Source organism: Talpa occidentalis, unplaced genomic scaffold, assembly GCF_014898055.3.
Source record: "Talpa occidentalis isolate TD23 unplaced genomic scaffold, MPIMG_talOcc4v2.1 talOcc4.5, whole genome shotgun sequence".
Classification (NCBI taxonomy): domain Eukaryota; kingdom Metazoa; phylum Chordata; class Mammalia; order Eulipotyphla; family Talpidae; genus Talpa; species Talpa occidentalis.
This window is the reverse complement of record NW_023604861.1, coordinates 52,553,763-52,577,457: the sequence shown is the minus strand read 5'-3', so window position 1 is coordinate 52,577,457 and position 23,695 is coordinate 52,553,763. Positions and strand designations below refer to the sequence as shown.

The 23,695-nt window shown below is 33.4% G+C and overlaps 1 protein-coding gene across 11 annotated transcripts in view; it reads right to left on the bottom strand.

Moving 5' to 3' along the window:
• NBEA (neurobeachin) overlaps positions 1–23,695 on the bottom strand; it is a 575,782-nt gene that overhangs the window by 269,120 nt on the left and 282,967 nt on the right. The window lies entirely within an intron of this gene.

Here is a 23,695-nt window from a genome sequence, read left to right as displayed (position 1 = left end):
AATGTGGCACAAGGGGTTAAGACGCAACCTATGAAGCTAGCCGTAGCCACTGCAGCACGAGTTTGATCCCCAGCCAGGGAGATACCCACATGGCATAACAGACCTCTCCTGACTTGCCCTCTGCTCCCCTCAGCAGTGTGCTTCAGTCAGTCTGCCTGTTCTGTTCTGCACTCTGTTTCTGGTGAGTCGTCTCACCCCGGACACCTCTGGCCTGTACCCCAGTTCTTGTATGCATAAATAAATAAATCTTTAAAAAAGAAAAAAAAAATAAATGCCTTGTTCTGAATATTGATAACAAGAATAGTAACAAAAAGAGAGTAGTTAACATTATTCTGAATGAAAATTGTGGCCATTTGTCTCCTGTTTAAGAAAGTACTGAACTAAAGGGATAAAAAATCATGAAGAGATTCTCTGGGAGTCTGGTATCATGACTACTACAGAAAATCTCACTATCATGTCATCAGAGATTCAGCACTAAATGATAAATATCCTGACTCATACGCTACATAAGATGTTTCCCTTCACATTTATCACCCAGAGATTCTATATTGCTTGTTTCCTTTTCCATAGTGCCCCATGACCTCATTTTAACATTTAGTATCATATGACATGAATGCCTATTATGCCTGTCATGGCTAAATAATCGTTTTTTTCCCCCTCTTCATCAATTCAGTTTTATGTCTGAGTATTAAATATAATTATAGAGAAAAATAATTTTAAAAAGAATAAGAAGCAAACTATTTTCATGAAAATAAATTAACACTATTATAATCATTATTCAGAGAATATAGTTAGGAGAAGATGAAGATTATAGTCTCTTCCTTATGAACTCCCAATTCTGATTTAGTATCATCACAGGCAGGTCATGACCTCTCAAGACTTATTTTCTTATCAGTAAAATTGAATTACTTACACAACCAGGTCTAGTCTTTAGCCGGGTATTTAAGATCTTGCTTGATCTAATTTGAACTCTATTTTGTAGTCTTATCTTGAACTACTACCATTCTCATATTTTATTCTGGATACTTTAATGTAATCAAATAAGCCCTGAATCTTTCAACTCTGTGCTAGTCTTTCAGGCTGGAAAATACAAACATTCATTTATTTCTTTATAATTCATTCATTCTCGTTAATAGTTTACTCAAATACAAATATTACCTTATGTTAACATCATAATTACCTATGAATTGGTATGATCTCACAAATTGGCAATAGCTCCTAGGGACAGACACTGATTTTTACATATCTTTGTATTCTCCACAATGCATAGTACAGCGGCCTGAAGTATGTCATATCACAGAACAATTGTTAAGTATGTATTAATTTGGAGGGAAGATGGTATATAACATATTAATGACTTAACAATCAGCTAACATAAATAAATGCCTATGTGCCAACCAGACTGCTGGAGGGTAGACACATCATTCTTGAGAAGTCTTCAGTATGAAAATTTATCAAGTTTAATATCAAGTTTAATAATCACCTTTTAATAATTTATCAAGTTTAATAATCACCCTTCGATACCTAACATTAACAACTGAATGGGTACATTAATAGAAAGAGAAGAAAAATCATATAACCACTATAATAAATGAAGAAAAAGCATATGACAAAAACAAGTATTTATTCAGGATAAAAACTTTTAACTACCTAGGATGTGAAGGGAAAGAAAGGGAACTTCTTTTTGTCTAATAAAGGATATCTACCAACCCTTATGGAAGAATATTGAAAACTTTTCTCTTGCCATTAGAAACAAGACATGGATGCCAGCAACACAGTTCAACATTGTAAAAGGTCCTAGACATTAGAGTAAAGTTAGAAAAAAAAAATATGCCAATTGAAAAAAGAAGTAGATCTTTCGATATTTGCAGATGATATGTTTATACTCATATGCAATACAATAAAATACAAACTATGGTAATTAATAAGTGAATCTGGCAAGTTTACTGGATAAAGGTCTACGGAAGGAAATAACTGTATTCATAGGCTTAAATGCACAGTTAGATATATGTTTCCACTTACAGCAGTTTCACAAAAACATCAAGGGTTAGAAATACACCCTATGTGAGATATACAACAGCTCCACATTGAAAACTACAAATTACTACTGAAAGAAATTAAGGAAGACCTCTATAGAGGCATATATCATTAAGCTATATCATTTGCATTTCAGTATTTTATAAACATCAATTCTTTCCAACTTGTTCTATAGATTTGATGCAATCCTAATAAAAAATTCCAACACTTTTTTTTTTGAGAAACTGTCAAGCTTATTCATAAAATTACACACAAAAGGCAAACAGCACCTACAAAACAAGTCAAACTGTGAGAACCGCCAAGCTGAAGGACCTACAGTAACAAGTATTAGAAACTGTTTGCAGAGCAGTGGTAATTAATACAAAGTGGGGCTGGTGTATGAACAGACAAATCAATCAAAAGAACTGAAAAGAAGCCCCAGAAAGTACAGTCAGAAAAAAGACAACTTTTCACCATAGGGAATTGAATTTTCTTTTCCCCACTGTACCAAAGAATATCCATAAAGAAAAACACTAAGCTTGACTTCTACCACTTCCCATACACAATACCAGATGTGTTTCAAAGCTGAATATAAAGGAAAAATAAAAATTTTAGAAGAATACCTAGGAGACTATCTTGTGATGCTGGAGGCAGCAAAGATATCTTAAGCAAGAAATAAAAATCACCAACATAAACGAGAACATTGACAATTTCAAGAAATAAAAAAGCAAAAGGAGATAGCCAACAGAGTGGGAGAATATATATGCAATAAGTAGACCCAGTAAATGTTCCAGATCCAGAATATTTAATAAAGCTTTCCAAAAGTAAGAGACAGCCCAGTAGAACGATGACCGTAAGACCTACACAGATACTTCAAAAAAGGTGATAGACCGTTGCTGGTCATCATAAAAGATACTGAACTTCAGTAGTCATCAGGAGAACACAGATTAACACTATACTGCATTACATTTTACTTCCACCTGAATGGCTAAATGAAAAAGATAGAAAATACCAAGCATTTAAGAAGATACAGAACAAACTAACACTGACAAACTGTGAGCCAGTAAGATAAACATAAGTCTGTACTACAACTTAGCAATTCCAATCCTTGGTTTATGCTTAACAGCAATTATTTTATTTATTCATTAAAAAAGTGAACAATAACAAACACGCTAAAATGTTCATGGCAAGAAAATTCATAATAGTCAAAATCTGTATAATAAATTCAGATGTATTAAAAAATTGACTGCTATTTAGTAATGAGAATAAAACCATCCAAAACAATACGAAGCAATGAAGATAAATCTTACAAATATTATATTGAATAAAATAAATCAGATAAAAGGTTCATATTATATGATTTTGTTTATATAAACATAAAAGTCAATAAAATAAATATATGCTCTTAGAATTTAGGATTGTGCTGACTTTGGGTATTAAATGGAGAGTTTCAGGTATTTCTAAGGTGTTGGCTATGTTCTGTTTCTTTATCTAGGATGAAAACTGCACAGATGCTCTCAGTTTTTGAAAATTCATTGGGATATTTTTGATATATGCATTTTATTTGTATGTCACACTTTATTTTATTTGTTATTGAAGTAGCATTGTTGTATATACTTGCTAGTGTTTTGACAATAGAGGAATTCCCCTCTCAGGTGTGGTCACTGTAGCATACCCACCACTGATGCACCCACTTGTCTTCCACTGGAATCTACCACATTTTCCAAATACCCAACTCCCTCATACTCATTCCCCCCCAAAAAAACCCCTGCAGATTTATGGTCAGCTTTCAAGCATTGGTTTTAAAGTTTGTCTTTCTCTTACCCTTACTTTGCTTTTTTGATATTCCATTTATGACACCTCTAGTATTTATCTTTCTTCTGGTTTATTTCACTTAGCACAATCCCTTCCAGGTACATCCATGTTGCTGTAAATGGCATGAGTTTATCATTTTTGATTGCTGAATAGTATTCCACTGTGTATATATACCACATTTTCCTGATTCATTCATTGTTTTTGGGCTCTTAGGTTGTTTCCATATTTGGGCCATTGTAAATAGTGCTGGTATATAAACACAGGAGTGCAGGTTTCATATCACTTTAAAAAGTGACTCATGTCTTGTTGTTTGTCATTTTCTTTCACTTTGTGACAATCTATGGTCCATATCACTGATTTTTTTGCAATTCAAATCTATCAATTTGATTTACTCATAAAATACAGATTATTGAAGGCCCATAAAACCTTGACTTCTATTATTTACCACAACATGAATCAAAGTCCATAAGCAAGGGATGGCTACGACCAGCCAATGTAATGATAGCTTAAATATAACAAAAAATCTCCAAAATAAGCTTAGAATGATCAAGTTAATATTTTCTGGAATTTGACAAAAGACATTAATTTGTATGAATGATGAAACTTGCTCTAGCTTTTGGATTCGACTAGCAACACAGATATATGCCTATGAGCAAGAACAAGACTTTATTAGGGTTTTGTTTTTCAAAGATCATGGCAGTCAACTGAACCAAGAAAACTTCTGGAAGCAGGGACTTCTGAAGTATGAAGAAGAATGAAGAAAGCCATATTTAACTTAGTTTTTTAGGCCCTTTTCTATACATTCACATATACGTATATAACACAAGCACACATGTCATTCTGTATATAATACTTCCCTCTTTCCCCAAGTCAGTAAGACTTAGTGGTTATATTTTATTTTGTTCTTCTAATCTGAAGGCTATACTATAATTTGAATAACTACTATATTTATTTGGAAAGAAAGCATGATGATAAGTCTATCTCTGCTCTATTATCTTAAAGTAATTAGTGAATAATAAAAGATTAAGAATAAGGCATTTTAGTGAAAAGAACCAAATTAGTGTCTTTACTTTTGGTAGGGAATTAATATATGCACTTGTGTGTATGTAGTGGCTTATTTGTTTTGACTGGATATATGAAAGACAGATATAATAGAGGTAATAAAGACAGGATTGTACTGGTGGAAAGTAACAGAACTTACTGTAAAGCTAGTAAAGGTAGGGGTCAAATGGCTATCAAAGTAAAAAAATTCATGGCCAAACAGTGGGGTGGCAAAACAATCTAAAACCAGTGAAAAACTAGAAAAAGTTAAATCTCTACAATGAGAAGAAAAATATCACAAATCTAATTATAAGCTTATTTAATAGAAGAGATGCATTTTAACAAGATTATGAAGCACCTTATTGCTTTATGACCATTTCAAACATAAAAGTTGGGAAGAATTTGCATTTAGAAAATTTGATTGACCATCAAAACTACAGAGGATAGATGACTGCTATACAAGTAAAGAATAGCCTGTCAAAACCTAATCCACAAAGAATAGTTCCTTCTGTCAGTCTCAACCGTTCAATATAAACGGACTTTTTAGTACTTCATTGGTAGAGGATTGGTTTCTATCATATGTCTTCTTCCACTATCTCTGATCAGTGTTCAAAATGGTTTTTCTCTACTTATTGTTTTACTACCTTTTGATCACCAGTAATAATCCTCTGACCACAGTAGCTCACTTCCACAATTGATAAGAAAGTGTCTCTTTTCTTCACCTGTTTCATAAAAATGTGAAAAATAAAGCAAACAAACAAAAAACCAACAAAGCCAAAAACAAACCATTCTATCAACAAAATATCTCACAGCATACTTGGGTTCTTATCAGCTCTCCTTATTCAGTAGTTCTTCAAGGAAATTTGAAAACACAGGATATCTGTGATACCCTTGCCCTCATCATAGAAATTTATCTTTTCACCAGAATGGAAGGATGAAAATCTGGTAGGAAAAAGGGCAGGACAAGGCCTCTCAATTCATCAGCTCCTCAGCCCGTTCAATGGGGTACTGCTTGATTTAACCTAAGAAGACTTACAGCAAATTTACTACAAATTTCCTTTAATAGAGCATGTGCTACAGCTTTACAATATCATTTTTAAACTATTCTACAGTGCTAAATCTCCCTTTCCTTAAACATCTAATACCACAAAGGTAAGACATCCCATTCTTTCTATCATCAGGCTTACCCTAAGACTCCAGCCTCCTGGAGACTATTCCTCAGGTTTCACTACTCAAGTGGATGAATGTCAAGAGCTGATGAGACTCAACAACAACAAAGAAAATAATCCAGTCAAAAAATGGGCAGAAGAGCTAAAAAGAAACTTCTCTGAAGAGGAAATGCAAATGGCCAACAGGCATATGAAAAAATGTTCAACATCACTTGTCATCAGGGAAATGCAAATCAAAACTACCATGAGATACCATCTTACACCAGTGAGAAGGGCACATATCAAAAAAACTAGCAACAACAAATGTTGGCGAGGGTGTGGAGAAAAAGGAACTCTTCTGCACTGTTGGTGGGAGTGCAAACTGGTCCAACCACTGTGGAAAGCTGTGTGGAGATTTCTGGACCTACTAAACATAGAGCTTCCATATGATCCAGCAATTCCACTCCTAGGTATTTACCCAAAGGACACAGAAACATCAATTCCAAAGAACACCTGCACCCCTATGTTTATAGCAGCACTGTTTACAATAGCTAAGCTTTGGAAACAACCCAAATGCCCAAAAATAGATGACTGGATCAAGAAGATGTGGTACATATATACCATGGAATATTACTCAGCATTCAAAAAAGATAAACACATGCAATTTGCAGCAACATGGATGGCGCTGGAAGGGATCATGCTCAGCGAAATTAGCCAAAAAGAAAAAGAAAAATACCGGATGGTCTCACTCATAGCAGGAATCTAGAAAACTTAAATAAGGGACCAGGAAAATGAATAACTATAAGAAAGTGAAAATCAAAATCAACAAAAAACTATGAACCAGAGACACTTTTAGGAGGGCGGGGGTGGGAGGGGAGGGATTGGGGTCAGAATGGGGTGCAATTGTATGGGGAATATAACAATAAAATTTATAAAAAAAAAAAAGAACAAAAATAAAGGACAATGAATGATACCAAACTATTTGCCTTTTTCTTAAAATAGTATTTGTCACTTACAGATCTGGATTTTATGAATTATAGTAACAATATAATTACACTGTAGTTTAAATGACAAGTTCTAAGTAAGGAAGACATTCAGGCTTATAAAAATGTTTATAGACACTCAAACCACAGCAGTACAATTAAATTTGAATTTAAAATGAAAGAAACAATGTTCTTAAAATGTGATGAAGGTTTTCACTCTGGAATGATTGTGACATTCAATTATAGCAGCCATTATCAATAAACAAATATCAGACAGCAGCTTCATAATGCGTTAAGGGTTCTATGCTTTACAACAGTATCCTTAATGGGAAAATTAATGTAGCATTGAATAAAAGTAAGCTGCTCAGCTCCTGTAGCAAAAACTTTACATCATGGAAATGTGGATCATTTTTCCTCCCCCATTCTTGACAAAATGAAAAACTAAAAAAAAAAAATTAAAGAAATAATTAAAAAAAGGTTTACGGTTTACACTATCCAATTAGTCCCTGACAAACTGCATCCTAGTTAAGTGTCTTCCCCTTAAACACCTCTTAGGTAAAAATAATTAACATGGATTATATTTCAATATTCAAGTAGTAATAGTTTATCTGTAAATATAAATAATAGTGATATTAATTCAAATAACTATGAATAAAAAATGTAATTTAGGAAGCATTGCTAATGTTTTTCCTAAACTCCTTATTTGAATAAATAAGAGGTTTCTGTAAGAATTCTCTTTTCTAAACAACTCCCCAAAATATCAAAATTATTTTAAATTTTATTTTGGCAAATTTAACTAAAACCTAATGAACAAATAAAGGAGCAAATGTATATGAGTTATGAAATGGCCTAGAGCTGAGGCTGTACAAGTAAAATTTCTTAAATCAAAATAGATGTTTTAGGTCATAATTCAAAATTAAAAGAAATGAATGTATAACATGATTTTAAAATCAGATTTTAACTAGGAAAACAAACACAATTTTATAGAAGTGTCAAAGCTATGCCTCCACTTTTATTTGAAAGGTCAGGAAAGTAAAATCAAGAAAACTAATTGTATTTCATTATACAGAAAAGTGGACAGTTGGAAATTCTGATCTGACCAGATAGGGTTTCCTATACATATTTAATTTTAATACACTTTAAAAAGTTGCCAGAAAGTTTAAAATCCAAAGGCCGAATTTCTGACTTTCCAGCTCTGTGGGTAATACTGTTTCCCTCGGAAAAATAGTAATGAACAATACTCTGCCAGTCCTAGTTAGGAAACTTATTTCTACCAAAAATTCTAAGTCATATATTTCTATGTAATTTTGAGGACATAATGCCAATTAATGTTTTCATTTAGATAAAATTTCATTTCCATTTAGATTTCATTTCGAAAAATATAAAATAAAACCATAAGGCAAAGTATTAGAAATAAGAAATAGTACAAAGGCAAATTATTAGAAATAAGAAATAGTACAGTTAGCTTTAAGTCTTTGGATTTGATATATATGGATAAGTATTCCAATGTTTAAATATTATAGAACTTTACATTAGAAAAATAAAACTGTGAGTTCCCTTTAAATTTATGACCATTCTGAAATATAAATTTATTTAATATGTGATAAAATTGCAAGCTTTTAATGTTTTCTAATTTATGCTCCATAATTCTGAGGTGGTTATTAAATCATATTTTATATATGAAAAATACTGAAACTTGGAGTGTTTAGGAATTTTACTAAAATTATATGAACAGTTATGAAACTTTGTAGGTGAAATTTGAACTCAAGTCTATTTGAATCCAATGCTACCATTAATTATTATAAATTAACTTTACTGATATGACATTTAATATTTTTGTTTTCTTATGTTCAAAATTTGCTAAATAATACATTGAATATTAGAATTCTATCAACTACATAAAATAATGTAATAATTCAAAATATGAAAAATAGTATTGGTCAACCTTTCCATATTTCAAAGTAAGGCAGAGAGCTAAGGGTGTAGACAGAAGTAACATTTATTCATTTAATTCTTTATTCAAACTTACTAATTTATGAAATGTTAGAAATAAACTCAATAATTATTCTTATTACATAATATTTGGGTACATCTGTTAATGTTTCAGAATTATTAAAAGCAGTCATAAGTACTTTGAACACTTACATTCATTAATCTTTTCACTCATTCACTGCTTTTTCATTAAGATTTATTTACAGATCACTTCTAATGTGCCGGTTACTCTGATATATACCAAGAACTTGAACTCCTGAGGAACAAGGAGTTTTGGCAGTAAAGTAAAAAAAATAAATATACAATATGGCAGGGATATAAACTGAGAGCAAACTATGAAAGCAGAGAGAAGGAAGAAAATGAGCCAACTGTGTTAACAGTTCAGGTCAGTTTTATTCACTCTAAGACCTTGCACAAGTGGACAGTTGGAAATTTTGATCTGACCAGATAGGGTTTCAAAAATGGCTGGTCAGTTTTGTTTTTATTGTTTTATCTTTATTTGTTTCACTTATGTTGTATTTTTCCTGGAATAGTGGTTAAGGTGTTGTGATATTTACCCAAACTTGCAGGTTACTTTAAAAATACTTGGGCCCAGGGCCTCCCCGGTGGCACAGCGGTTGAGCGCTGGGTTGCGAAGCTGCCCGCGGCCTCTGCAGCGCCGGTTCGATCCCCGGCTGCTCCCCGGCCACCGGAGGAGGGTCCCACATGGCGCGCAGACCTCTCCTGCTGCCCGCTGCTCCCCTCAGCAGTGTGCTTCGGTCTTTCTGCCAGCTCTGCTCCCTGCTCTGGCTCTGGTAAATTCTCTCACCCTCCCGCACTTCTGACTGTACCCAGTGCTTGTATAAATAAATAAAGATAAATCTTTAAAAAAAAAAATACTTGGGCCCAACATATGACAGTTCTTCATTAAGAACAAATAAGTGTCTTGAACATTTGCTTAAAGATAAAGCTTAGACAGTGTACCTTTTTAGTACTTGCTAAACCTAACATCTAAAACCAAAAACATAGTGAACTAATTAGTGAAATGAATTTTAGGTGTAATTTAGGTATGTTTGATGCTTTATGAAGTTAAGAAGTTACTTCATTTGGTATATATGTTGCAAGGGGTGACATAATCTAAGAATAAAAAGAGCTAACATTTGTACATACTGTTTTTAATCTTTACAATTTACTTCACAGGAAGGTAGGGATTGGGTCGTAATACTTATGTTAAGTGATAAATGGGAAAGACAAATATCACATGTGCAAATTGTTTCAAAAGTGAAACAGACAATAGCAGCATTAATAATAGTAAAGGATTTGTAGTAAATAGCTACAGCATATAGTAATTTTAAGTTGGAAGTTAGATGGAGACTAAAAGTTCAAAATGAAAATCATTGGGCCTCCCCGGTGGCACAGCAGTTGAGCGCTGGGTTGCGAAGCTGCCCACAGCCTCTGCAGCGCCAGTTCGATCCCCGCCGGCTCCCAGGCCACTGGCGGAGGGTCCCACATGGCGCGCAGACCTCTCCTGCCGCACGCTGCTCCCCTCAGCAGTGTACTTCGTACCTTCTACCTGCTCTGCTCCCTGCTCTGGCTCTGGTGAATTCTCTCACCCTCCCGCGCTTCTGACTGTACCCAGTGCTTGTATAAATTAAAATAAATAAATAAATAAAGCACAAATGTTTATTGAAAAAAAAAGAAAATCATTTCAAAGGCATAATTTCAAATTGAACAGAATAGAGACAGATAATTAAGAAATTAAACAAAAACAAAATGACAACTCTAAGATTTTTTTTTTCCTCCTGGTCCTGAATTAAACACTAAAATTAGAAGAGAGAGTAGTTAGAAAATCTGGATCAGTAGCATATATAAGGTTGATATGAGTAGTATATATAAGGTTGATATATATAAGGTTGAAAATATCATTGATATTTTAATGCAAAATCATGGGTGACAGTTAATAAGAACTTGGGATTAACTAGAGAAGAAACACTTTGCTTAGACATAATCTAAAAGGACATACATGTGATATAGAACTTAATAAAAGACAACTGAGTTATCATTTTTATTTTAAAATAAACTATCACAGGGCCTCCCCTGGTGGCTCAGCAGTTGAGCGCTGGGCTGCGAGGCTGCCCTCAGCCTCTGCTGCGCCGGTTCATTCTCTAGCCGCTGGCGAGGGTCCCACAAAAAAAATAAAATAAAATTAAAAAAAATAAAATAAACTATCACAAACATGATGCCCCTCAAGGGAACAACTGTAAGGTCTTTTTTAAGTAAATGTCTTTAAACTATTAATATTTGGAAACAATACTCACTTAACTGTAACCATGACAGCATAAACATTTACTAAAAGGTAAAATTTTTAATTATTTACTCAATTATTATACAATTAATGACTACTCCTAAAGAAATTTCAAAGTATTTTGCAAGTTATTTCATGTGTGTTAACTGAGGGCTTAATATTGTATATTAAATTGTCCTAAAAAAATACTCAGCTTACTCATTTGGATAAATCTAGTTTAAAACCTTTCAAAGTGCCTACATAATAGTTTGTATTTGGCATATTTTATTGCTGAGCCTTCAGAAGTCTTTCTTCATCTAAAAGCCAGCTGTACTTAATTTTTAAAATTTATGTTAAGGCCCAAAAGGCATAAAAATCCTATTTATGTAATACCCCATCCCCTAGCTCTGAACAACTATCTTCACCTACAGTGTTTTGACTATACTTTGCTAACTACTAAATAATGGGAACACAAAAGATCGTCATTTAAAAATCATTTTTGTCTCAACACTGTCCACAGGAGATATTCCAATCTGTAACTTTAGACAAATCACATGAAACAATTTTTAAAATTTAGGGCTTATATCAGCTTGAAAGGCTATTAAAATAGAAAAAAGTATTCTTCTCAGGATTCAGTTGTTTAAAACTAAAAGAGCTGACCATTTATTTAATGATATATATCAAACTTCTCTATATGGAAGATTGCTTTTCAACTTGATGCTAGTGGTCTAAATTTAAATTAGAAAAGATACTGATTTATCCTATTTTTCTGGGACTTGAATCTTATTAATAATTGGTCTTCTTTTCTGACAAGCTTCAGAGTCTTTTTTCTTAGGTTTCAGTAGAGCTACTATTAAAAATGTTTGAGAGTCTTTACAGATCTGTTACATATATTCCTATAAAATCTTGCATAAAATATAAATTCTCTGATTTTCCCTCACATTTTAAATTATACAGCAGGCTTCTGGTGTTTGGAATTTATCACTATTATGAAATTGGATTAATATAGCTAAAGTACAAAATCCTATTGGAAAAGCTGATTAGAGGTTTTACCATACCAAGCAAAACTGACAAAATGTTTTTTTACATATAGGAATTGGTGGGAGGCAAATATAACTTGCTTTAAGATCATTTTATTCTGTAGAACTACTATATAAGCTATAAGAATATTAATAGCATAATTTTACAAATGAAGTTGAGACAAAGGTACCTTTTTTATGACTTGTGGACAAGATCTCTGGAATGTATTATAGTGAGAATGGAGTGTTAAGTCATTTTACTTTCTTCCATTAATTTATCCTACTGCTGCATGTTAATTATTTTTTCTTGAATCCCTCAATGTCCTCCATTTTTTTTTTATCTGAATGTCTTAATAGTTGCTTACCAAAGGGTGGGGTAAAAACTGTGGAAGTCAAAAAAATTATATTTAGGAATTATATAGTTATGAATATTAAAAAGCATAAAAATAGAAAAAATTAACAGAGATGTAATAAAAACACAATATAAAGTAAACTCAATTAAATAGCATTGCAAAAACAAATTTTAATATTTTTATAATCTAACACATACCAAAAACTAAGCTGCTCTTAAAGAAGTCACAACATATGTCATTTATATATATATTGCTCTCTTTTAATAACTATTAGATAGTATGAATGCTATCTAAAAATAGAAAACAAGTTATAATAAAGAATTATTTTCTAGTATTATTTGTTAGGAATGGAGTGGTAAATGGTTTTATACTCTTATATTACTATCTAGGTCCTATTTAGTCCATCACACAGTTAATTCCTAAAGCTGAAACAATCATTACATTTTGATGTTCATCTGTTTTATTGAACCACCACAGGGAGATTTATGAGAATGCTATCATGTCAGGGTCACAAGATTAAGTGAACAGTGATGACAGTAAACAAGCCATTTCTCTATATTCCAAAGGGTTTAACTCAGTTACTTAAAATGCCATAAACATAAATAGTCTTCTCTCTCTACAATGTCTCCATGACAGATGACTTCAAAATACAGCTCTCTAGGGAAATAGCACTTTCCAACTAAACAGGCAACACTTATTATTAAAAAAAGATACTAAACTACCTTTGAATACAAATATCAAAAAATACTACACAATCTAATGTGCAAATTCTCAGTAAGCATGTAATTACAACACAATACAACTAAACTCGTTTATTAATTTCATTTATTAAAAAATATGAGATGCAGTTATGAAGAGGATATTTCTACAGAAAAATACCATTCAAATTTGAATTTCTAAATGTTTTCTTTCTTTTTTATGATTTTTCAAAAAAAAATGAGTTGAACATTTCATTTTAATGAACATAGTGATAATTTAGCAAAAACACCTAATCCAAAAAGCAAGCTTATACAGAAAATCAAATCAAAAGATGGCAGAGACTTTTCTCACCAACTTAATAATGTACCATATTTAATGATTCCAACAAAAATGCCAGATGTTGCTGCTTGAGAGTATTTTCTACAGTTTGGCAAATTAACATTTTAATTAGCAGCCAATAAAGGACTGATCAAAATAATCTGACTTTAACACCAGGCACTTATTACAGATAGTCAGAATATACTTTATGCTTTGTTAAGTCAAGGAGAAGTTTCATTAAATTTTTATTTTAAAACTAATAGCTTTTCTATGGCTGAGAAAATGTTTGATATTTGTGAGTTATTATTTAACATCAGCTTATTTTTTCTTTTTTTAACTTTTTTTTTTTTCTTTTTTTTAACTTTTTTTTGAGGTAATATTGGTTTATGTCCTTGTTTGTGTTTTAGAAGCAAAGGATCTTCCCCTACAGGTGCTGTAACATTTATCATCACTTATATTTATATATTTCAAATTAGAATTTTATCAGTATGAAAAGTATTGTTATTCTGAGAGACTTATTAAAATAAACATCCATTATTTAAAAAAAAACTATATATTTTAAATGAAAAAAAATCACAGAAATGATGCTTGCAATTATTGGGTCATGGAGATTTCAACTTGATCACCTTCATATCCAAATCAGACATTTCTTGTTTGGACACATACAATCATATTGATCTTCATCACCTATTTCTTTCAAATCATTGTGTTAAGCTGTGTGATCTGCATTAGAATTCTATGAAGGAAAATGATCTGACAGATATTTAAAACTCTGCCATCCTATGGTCTATTTTTTATCCCTATATTTGAACCTGTGTTATATATAGGTTTTGTTGACTCTGGCAGTACCACCTTATTAATCTCCCCATCTGGAGTCTTGTCTTCTACTAGTTTCCCAAGTCACTCATTTTATTTACTCAAGTTTTGGAACATGCTGGCAGTCTCTTTTGCCATACCAAATACCAGAATTATGTTGCATAATTCAAGCTAAGTGCCAACTGCAAGGTCCATTCTTTCAGCTTCATTATGTCTTTTTTTACCATGGTCTTTAACTTTACCCCTTTCACGGTCAAAATCACTCCCGCACGGTTGTAATTCTAAATCTTAAACTCAAACATCCTACAAACTCCCATCCCTTCAGCTCACCCACTCTTATTTTCTTGTCTCATTTTCTACCTTGTTTCCTTATTTCCCTTCTTTTACTGCCTTATCCTAAGTACACACTACATTGCTTCAACCACTTTCTTACTTATATATTACCATCCTTGATCCTTTACTTTGGGTGAACCTGTCCAGCAGAGCACAATCTCAGAAGAATTCATATTCTAACTGTTTTTGGTGATTGGAAGACAGGAACCTATACCCTAGATATACTGCTGACAGGACATGCTGAGGGAATATCTGCATATGTGTGTATGCGGGGAGTGGGTGGACTGAAGAACAAAGTAAATCAAGGATGTGAGATGTAATTTGTCAAAGGGGTGGAAACACTTTCAGCCACTTCTGAGAAGATTGTTCAAGCATAAGTAGCAACCTAATATAATATGGAGCTTTACTTTCAACCTCCTAGTGTGCATTTCCACTAGACTATGCCACATGCATGTAAATTCAACAATCACCTTTCCATTTACATAGTTCATAGTTCCTTCATTGTTTGTCAATTCTGAGAATGGCAAACATTCACTCAGTAAATCATGACAGCAACTTGGACATCTTCGATTCTTCCCTATCTAGTCAATTTTTTAAGTAAAAATGATTCTTACCTAATTTTTATATCTGTTTTCTATTACAGCAGTTATAATTAGTAACATCAACTGGTTAGAACAAAATAAGTTGAATATCAAAGGTTTAAATACCCAAAGGGCAGGGGTGGGGAACCTGTTTCATGGTTATAAAATCTTTAGATTAGACAGGTGTCCTAGGATGGTTTTATAGAAATATTTGGAAAAGCAAATCCAAATGGATGAAACAAGCAAAATCTCAACTCCATTCTATGCCAACTCCTCCAAAATAAGTAAGATTTTTCTTTTTTTTTTTTCCTTTTATAAAGATTTATTTATTTATTTATTTATACAAGCACTGGGTACAGTCAGAAGCACAGGAGGGTGAGAGAATTCACCAGTGCGAGAGCGGGGAGCAGAGCAGGCAGAAGGACCGAAGCACACTGCTGAGGGGAGCAGCGGGTGGCAGGAGAGGTCTGCGCACCATGTGGGACCCTCCTCCGGTGGCCGGGGAGCAGCCGGGGATCGAACAGGTGCCGCAGAGGCTGCGGTCAGCTTCGCAACCCAGCGCTCAACCGCTGTGCCACCGGGGAGGCCCAAGATTTCTCAATCTAGGAGACATTCAGCTACCCTGTCTTCTCAGCAAAGAGGTATTCCTTTTCAAAAGTAGTTGAATTATTCTAGAAGAGATTACAGACAGACTTAAGAAACAGACTGAATTTAGTTAGGATTGGGTAGTTGGTTGCAAGACTAAGCGGGTAATATAAGAATTAGGCTGTGAAAGAGATGGTGTACATTTACTCCCACTGACATGTAGGAATACTACAGCTATATTCCAGGTTCTACAACTCCTTGTATTAATAGAGAACCTAATGTCTCACTTTGCCTAGAAACAGACCTACTTTCAAGCATAAATCAAACATATCTCTAGAGCCTAATGTGAAATAAGGATCCCAGGGATTTACATTAGTAAGATTACTAGAATCTCTCCATTATCCTGGAGGGCATGTGAGAGGCCTATTAATAATTGAGATTGAATTTTATAACAACCCCAGGAAAAGTACTGATAGCAAATTAATTTGGATTTAAATAAATCCTGGAGTGCAGTATCTGTAGTTCATGTCTATTATAAAAGGCAAGAATGGATTTGTTGAGCTAAGGGAAACAGAAGTAATGTCTAGAAGACAGTTAATATATTACAGAATATTACAAATCTAGAAAGTATTTAAAAAATACACTTTTCACTTCACAGAGTTACCTGCTTAATGTCTCTACTTATTGATCTTAATTTTATTTATTAATTTGTGCTTGTAATACTTTTATGTACTTTATTATTTTGATTTTAATTTCTTGAGAGAATGACTTTAATTACAGAGAGAATGAGAATTCTAGTTTTGGGATTGTAGAATATCAGACTGAGATCCAGTAAATATGTCATCTTCACATTTGAATCTGCTACAGCATCCCTCTGTATCTAGGACATACATTCCAAGACCTGCAGAGAGCATGCCTAAAACTTCCAATACTAAACCCTATACATACTACATTATGTCCCATGCATATATACCTATGATATAGTTTACTTGAGAAATTAGGCACAGTATGTGTTTAACAATATTAATAATAAACTAAAACAGCTATAACAGCATACCATAATGTTATGTGAATTTGTGCTTGAGCATTCTCTCTCAAAATATCCTATTGTGTAAAATACGTTAGACCACAGTTAAACATAGGCAGCTAAAACTGAGGAAACAAAACCACTGATAAGGTAGTACTACTCTACATTTATTACATAACTCTTGAGGCATTATGGAATAACATTCTAAGGAAATTTTTAGACATCTTAGATCTCTACAATTAATAGATTGTTTAGTCTAACCCAGGAACTATCAATATACTTGGCAATATAATTTGTAACAAGTTCATTCACTGAATGTAGAACATATTTCTAATTTAAATGTTGATACTTTAATCGAACATTGCTGGAAATAAATTTCTTTTTACCTCCCCATCTCCCCACCCCTCTCCCACAACCACACATACACTTTGGTCTAGTTGCTGGAGCCAGCTTCTAGTTTGCTAAGATTAGGTGAGATTCCCAGCTTTTTTTAGAACCAGATAAGGAAAGATTCCAAATCAACTAAAGAAAAACTCAGCACAGGTCAGAGAAAAATTGCAGTTCTAAATAAAGGAGTATTTTTTTAAAACAAAAATTAAAAAATATATAGATTCTCTTTCCTTTCTGAACATTTCATTGTTATTATTAGAGAACTGTCCATTTAACTTTAGGATTTTTAAGACTGTAATTTTCAAAACACATGTGAAAATTCATTTATAAGTATTAGTTGCAGGGAAATCTAAATTGTGTACTTTAGAATATATGACCAATATTCCTGTGTTAGCACAGATAAAATTGAGATGATCTGAGTTATTATTTACTTAACTCTAAAGTATCAACTAAATTTGACTGATTACAATTTGATTTGATTGCAATTATATACACATTCAAAAAGTAATGCACAGTTTGATAAATATTCGTGGTTCAAGAATCATCTACAAATACTTTTCTGAGACTTCGATTTTTTTTAAAGTTTTAAAAAATTTATTAATTTATAAACAGTAAAATCCACTCTTTTCTGGTGTACAGGTCTATATATCTTGACATACGCATACAGTTATGAAAACATACCACAAATGAGATGCAAAGTAATTCCATGATCCCAAGAAGTCTCCTTACATCCTCCATTTCTAGACAAATCTTTCCTCTACTACTGACACCTGGAAACCAATGATTTGTTTTATTTGCTTACAGTTTTGCTTTTACCAGAGTATCATATAAATGGAATTACACAATATGTGTTATTTTGAGTCTGGCTTCTTTTATATAAAAGAATGCTTCTTATTCAAATTGTTTCATCTATCAATAGCCCATTCCTTTTTATTGCTGAGAAGTATTCCATTGTATGGATATGTCACAGTACTTAGCCATGTGCCATCTGAAGAAAAAGTGGGCTGTTTTAAATTTTTGGCAATATAGACAGAGTGCTACAAATATTCATGCACAAGATTCTGTGTGAATCGAAGTTTTTATTTTTATTGGGAGTAAGACTGGTGTGTCATTGGTAAGTGTATGCTTAACTCCAAAATACTGCCAATCTATTTTTCAAATAGGTAGTACAGTTTTGTATTTCAGCCAGAAATATATGAGAGTTCCATAACTGAAGCTAAGAGCTAACTTTAGCCATTCTAAGAGAATAGTAGTGCTGTCTGATTGCTTTAATTTTAACTTCCTTAACAGCTGAGGTATTAAATATCTGTCCTTGTGCCTATTTGCCTTTTGTATATTGTCTGTGGTGAACTGTCTGCAGTGTTTTGTTTGCTTTTTAATTGCAATGTTTGTTTTGTAATTGTGTTATTAAGTTTGCAAAGTAATCTCACATATATATATATAAACATTTATGTATATTTATATACAAGTGTATATGTATACATATTTGCAGTCCTTTGTATGCCTTCTGTGGGCAACAACACTCATAAAACTTTAAAAATAATTTCTAAAGTTCAGATTTTTCAAATTTCATGTCTGTTTTATTTGATTATTCCAATTGATAAACTTTACAAGTAACACAATAATTAATAATTAATTTCCTCACTAAGACGACTATGGGTTTCAGGGTCTGAATGACAGAGATTTAAATACTGCCTGTATTACTTATCTGTATAACATTAGGCAAGCTATTCTACTTCTCTGAGTCTCACATTTCTTATCTGGAAAATAGCAAAAATTATACCTACCTTACAGTGTAGTTAGAATAAAAATAGAACATTAGTTGTGAAGTATCAACAGTGTTAATGGCAATATGTAGCTATACTTAAAAAAATGTGTTTGTACCAAACCTTATGAGGAAAAACTCATGCTTACATTAAAATACACACTAAAAAGTGAGACCAACCATATATGTGTGCATATTTTTTCCTCAAAAGTCTATTACAATCTCTTTTATTCTTAGTGGGTTTTTTTTGTGTGTGTAGAAGAAATGGGGTGTCAGCCAGAGGTGCAGGGCATAAGAGGATTCATCAGACAGAATGGGGTGAAAACAGAAGATTTATTGAAATACATGGCTAAGGGGAGCAGCAGACGAGACAGGAGAGGTCTGCTGCACCATATGTGGGTTAGCTCCCTGGCCCGGGATTGAACTCAGGCCAAAGCTATGATAACTCTGAGACTTAACCCCTTGGCCACCAGAAAGGCCCATCATTATAATCTCTTGATTTTAATTTAGGTAGTTTTCCCAAAGGGCAGAAGTAAAGATAAATAATACTAAACCAACTAAAACATCTTAGAGCCAGAAACATCATGAATCAAAAACAAAAGTAAAAGGAACTTGGTGTTAACATCAAACATTAAAAAATAGCAAGTAGAACATAATAGGGATAAAATTCCTTCAAATTTAACATATATTTGATTACAGGGATGTAAATATGAGAACTGTTCAATCTCTCCACGTAGGAAACTACTATTCTACTGAAAGAGACAGCATATTCATAAAGCTATTAAGCACTAAGTGATATAACATAATACTGATAATAACAAAACAACACGAGGAGGTAGAGTTAGGAAAGAAAATTACATGAAATGCTATAGAAATGTTGATATGTGGACTCGGCTTAAATATGGTGACCACACTTCCCTGTTTCTTCCATTGTATCTTCATATAGCAGCCAGACTGATGTTTTAACATAAATCAGATCATGTTACTCCTCTCTTCAAAATTCTTCACAGCTTTTCATGCCACTTAGGATAAAGTCATAAATTCTCAACATGACCTACATAGACTTTAAATCATCTGGCTCATATGTTACTCTCCAGTCTCATCTCAAGTCCAGTGTCCCCACTGTTTATTATGGTCTAGACACAAGGACTTCTTTTGTTCATTTCATGATTTTTAAGTTCCGAGTCTCCTAAATGTTTTATTCTCCACCCTACAGTATTTCCAACAGAACTTTATGCAATAATAACATATTCTGTGCTATCTAATATTGTATCCAACAGCTATATGTGGCTATGGAATACTTGAATGTGGCTAATGCAACTGAAATACTGAATTTTTAACTAAATTTAATTTTTATTTATTATTTAAAAAAAGATTTATTCATTTATTTATATAAGAACCGGGGTACAGGCCAGATGCACAGGAGGGTGAGAGGATTCACCAAAGACAGAGTGGGGAACAGAACAGGGAGACTGACGAAATACATTGCTGAGGGGAGCGGCGGATGCAACAGGAGAGGTCTGTCCCGCCATGCGGGACCCTAGCTGGCTGGGATCGAACTGGTGCTGCAGAGGCTGCGGACAGCTTCACAGTACCACACTCAACCGCCTGTGCCACCAGGGGAGGCCCTACATTTAATTTTTATTAAGTAAACTTGAAATAACCACATGTGACTACTGGTACCTTCTTGCACAGGACAGCTCTGGAGGTTTCTGAGAAGGGGAACAAAAGAATCTTCATTTTAAAAAGAATCACCCAGGTTGTTATGTTGATAATGGACTTTAAAACGGCAAGGCCAAGAATAGGAAGACTTACAAAAATGCTCCTACAATAAACCAAGTGAGAAATGATAGCATCTTGGATAAAGGTAATATCAAGGAAATGATGAGAGGCATAGATGCTGGATATATTTTATAGAAGAGGTTGTAAGATTTGAGGAAGGGCTCAGTGTGGGATGGGTAAAGAGTTGTAAAGGATGAGAGTAACACTTATGGCCTGAGCCAACTGTTAGGACTGGAGTTGCCCATGGCTGAGAATTGAGATACAGGCAAGAGAAACATGTGTGGGAGAAAAATCCTAGCACAGTTAGTCATCTTAAATGAGAGGTTACTATTAGATATCTATTTTTTTTTTTTTTATAGAGGCATGTTTTTATTTATTTATTTTGTTTGTTTGTTTTGTTTATACATGCACTGGGTACAGTCAGAAGCGCGGGAGGGTGAGAGAATTCACCAGAGCCAGAGCGGGGAGCAGAGCAGGCAGAAGGACCGAAGTACACTGCTGAGGGGAGCAGCGGGTGGCAGGAGAGGTCTGCGCGCCATGTGGGATCCTCCGCCGGTGGCCGGGGAGCAGCCGGGGATCGAACCGGCGCCGCAGAGGCCGCGGGCAGCTTCGCAACCCAGCGCTCAACCGCTGCGCCACCGGGGAGGCCCCACTATTAGATATCTAAATGGAAGATCCCAAGCAAATAGACATAAAGGTCTGGAGATAAGGACAACATCTGGAATACAGATAATAAATTGGGAATTACTGACATATTGCTAGTATTTCTAAGTAATGAGACCAGATAAAACTGAGTGATTGAGACAAAAAAGAGAGGCAGTCTAGTAACAGAGCCTTATTAAATATAAATGAAGAAAGATAATTAACAGAATAGATTCTTAAAAGATTTAAAGTTCAGTAACCCAGTTAGGAAAGGATAATAATAAAGAGAGTATGTGCTTTGCAGTAAGTCAGCAATGGGAATTAACAGGAAAAAACAGAAGAAACCTGTTCTTCTGAGGTCAACCTAATGAGAGGTCTTAGTGTAAGCTGAGCAAAGAATGCATCTGACACAATATACTCTATGGTCGGCTATGATCTCATATGCTGCTATGGAGGTTACTTTCTTTCAGCTGTATTTTAATTACTTGATGAAATAAAATCCAAACCATGTTTAGCTTTATACATTTAAGGCAATATCCTGAATCATTCCAGCTAAATTACTAGCAATATTATAGTCCCAACTGTATAAACTCAGCAGATAAGTCCAAAACAGATGGCATAAATAAAGAGACTAGGTCTACAGCTGGGCAAAATGCTCATATTAATGATACACTGTATGGATGGTTATATTTTATGTATCAACTTGGCTAGGTTATATGCTCAGTTGTTTGGGAAAATACTAGCTAGACGTTGCTGTGAAGATAGTTTATAGATGTGATTAACATTTACATTAGGTGACTTAAAGTAAATATATTACTCTCAATAATGTATTTGGGCCTCATCCAGACAACAGAAGGCCTTAAGAAAAAAGAATGAGGTTTCCTGGAGAAAGATTACTGCCTTAAGACTGTAAAAGAAATCCTGCAGAGTTTCTATTCTACTATCCTTTCGTACAGATTTCAGACTTGCCAGCCTACAATGTGAGCCAAATCTTTAAAATAAATCTGCATCTATGTTTATGCCTATGTCTATTTCTAAGTCTCACATATCCTATGTATCCTGTTTCTTCCTTTCTCTGGAGAACCCTGACTGACATATTCTTCCTTTAATTGTACAAGGTGTATGATACTATGCAATTTTTACTTAGCCTCTGAAAGTTGACGTTTCTTCATTACGATACGCTAAAAAATTCACACAATATTCTGAAGGTTAAATGAAATAATCCATGTAAAGTATTTAGTATGGTGCCTGGATCACAATAAATATTTGATAAATGTTAAATGTGAGGGTTGGCTGCTTATAAACATATTGTTTTAATTTTACTTTAAATATGGAGAATAATATGTTTCTCAAATCTATCTTATACTTGAAATTCCAGAAGAGTTAGGAACATATTATCTTAGTCATTTTCTAGATGTTCTTCCCTAACTAACAGAATCACTATTTTCAGGAATATTTTCAGTAGTTTCCTTTGTATTTTTAAGCAACCCGTAACTTCTGCCAAACAGATTTATTTAAAACATTTAATAGTATTAAATAACAAATTAAAATTTAAAAAATATAAATACAGGAAAGTATTTCTCTATGATTCTTCTGGAAATCTTCATTGTGCAGAAGGAAAAACCAAAACTTTTGAAAGACATACATTTGTAACTTACAAAGCAATTTTGATTTTACTTGTACTATGAGAACATAAACAATCTAATTTAGATGAAAAACCCTTTCTAAGATAGAACAGAAAAATACAGAAGAAACATTTTTAAAAAAGAACGTATTGTTTCTTCATAGCAAATGTTTATATTATTATTTGTGTACAAGAAAAATTAAGAAATATAACAATTTTGTAAGTATGAAGAGCAGACTCAGAGCCATTAAAAAAAAAGAGCCACTTCTGATAACACTCATGTTACATGTGAAGGTGGTAGTCTAAAATACTTACATGAACAGATTTTCTTTTGTTACAAGTACTTCTTTTGTTACAAGTACTTTCTTTTGTTATAAGTACTTCTATTAGAAGTAAGTACTTCTATTAGAAGTACTTATAAAAGCTTAAACTTGGTTGGAAACCATTCTGAAGAAACATCACTAAAGATTTCAGGAAAAAGTTCAACTAACTTTTTATATTTG